This window comes from Fragaria vesca, linkage group LG5 (assembly GCF_000184155.1).
Source record: "Fragaria vesca subsp. vesca linkage group LG5, FraVesHawaii_1.0, whole genome shotgun sequence".
NCBI lineage: Eukaryota > Viridiplantae > Streptophyta > Magnoliopsida > Rosales > Rosaceae > Fragaria > Fragaria vesca.
Window position 1 is genome coordinate 11,124,903 of NC_020495.1, and position 2,122 is coordinate 11,127,024.

Consider the following 2,122-nt stretch of genomic DNA (forward strand, 5'->3'; position numbering starts at 1 on the left):
AATCCCAAGGTCTTGTAACGGCCGAAATATGTATCGCATAGGAAGGCTCCTAGCAAGGTAGCAACGTTGATGGTGCCATTGAAGATATTGACAAGATTTGTAGCTGTGATGCTTTTCATGTTGAAGACTGTGGTGAGATAGACCAACAGGTTGGATGAGGTTCCCAGTGTTCCTAGCTTCTCAAAGGTCTCATTCCCTGCAATATATAAATAACTGGTTTCAACTACATACTTGATGAATTCAGACCTTAACAAATTAATCTCGAAACAAGTTCCCATTTCCTTACCTATAACAAAGGGCATGGCTTTGATCCCACTGTACTTAACTTCAGGCTCATCTGAGTTTGTAACTGCAGCCTTCTCATCCTTCTCATCCATGTTTCTGCTAGTGAGCTCTTTCTCTGTGTTGGTTTGCATATCATACATGTATAACACAGATCTAGCTAGTTTTGAGGGAGCTAGCTATAGAGCTCGATTGGTATGATCTCTCTGGAGGCCGGAGCTAGCTTCCCACTTATATATATGTAAGCTTGATCTTCTTCCTCGCTCGTGATATAAATATATATACAAGAGAGAATGGGATGGGGTTTGTCTCATAACTACATGATGCCGATATTGTTGATTAATCTTTGTCTGGTAGCTACTAGCTAACGAGGATAGTAATAGCAATTATCATATCAAAGTTGCAAATCTTGACTCTGCACTCTCTGCAGCCTCAAAATCTGGGAGTGACGTTATGAATGTGAACTCTATTATACAGCATGTTAAATCTTTTCCGGCAGTACTGGGTGATGTTAAATCTTTTCACGCGTACACAATATGATCACTGATGCATGTCAATTCTTAATTACCTGGACAAATAGGAAGAATACTGAGCTAAAACGACGAGCACAAAATCAAAATTAGCTTTGCTTTCTACATAGTTCTATATATATATATTTATATAAACTGCCCAAGGATGTTTTTTCCGTTGAGATTTAAACCATGTGGATGGATAATTTTTGACGTCGAGTGCTATATATACATATATATCTTTCGACTTCCAAGTCCTTGTGTCGTACGTCAGCTGGGTTGTGAGCAATGTTTTAAAACTCTCTAACGTACCGACGGCCTAGCCGCCTCAATTAGTCTGAGCCGAAAGGGATCAAAATAGGAAATGATAATCTTAATCATAGAACTATAATGAAATATACGAAACTCCACACATCCGTTCAATGACTTCAATCTATAGTATTTGGGATTTTGGGGTATTTCTGTTTGTTTGAGCCGTACTAGCTAGATGAAATTTTCATATATAATAATTGCTTAAAATATTTATTTCTTTATATGAGTATTCATTACATATAACCTAGCCACCTCATATAATCGAATTGGTAAGAGCTAGCCTATGTGTGAAAGATGAAACGTATTGACTTGATTAGTCTATTAGCTAGACGCTAGCGGTTTTATGACATTAATTGTTGTAAGAGATGGATCATGCACAAGAACATTACAACACTTATACTTGCTTCAAGTGGAAAATCAGAGACGAATTCATTTCGAGAAAGAAATACTAGATATAGGAAATACCAAGAGCACCAAAATTATATATGGTAATATCTTCTCAAAATAGCAAAACGAAGTTTGAAATCAATTATCATATCCATATATACCATTTTAAAGAAGTAAACGCGTTATCAATTCAACTCCCTAGTCCAACCACCGCTTTGAAAACTCAAGCCGACAAAGTTTGAACCAACCAGTGATCAACAATTACGATAACCATAGAAACAAACTAAGTTGAAAAGGAATGGACACTTAACTTGGAACTGGATGTGTGTCCACTGTTCTAGCTAGCTACATGTGTAGTCGTCCTATATTAATGACTTGATATAACATAGTTGAACAGTCCATCATTGCAGATTTCGGGGGGTGTATTGTATTTGGATTCATACAGACTTATTTTAATCAATTGACTTTTTGAAAAGTCTATAGACTCTTTGAAAAGTTCATAGACTTTCACTGATTTCTTAAAACCATCGATTTTTAATCACAGACTTTAACTGATTTCTGAAATCTACAGATTTCATATGAATGACTTATGTAGATTTCTTAATACTTACAGAGTTACATAAAAGGAAAAA

At 36.0% G+C, this 2,122-nt stretch overlaps 1 protein-coding gene across 1 annotated transcript in view; it reads right to left on the reverse strand.

Moving 5' to 3' along the window:
- LOC101311871 (probable peptide/nitrate transporter At5g62680-like) overlaps positions 1 to 2,122 on the reverse strand; it is a 37,734-nt gene that overhangs the window by 737 nt on the left and 34,875 nt on the right. The gene's annotated exons all lie outside the window — the stretch shown is intronic.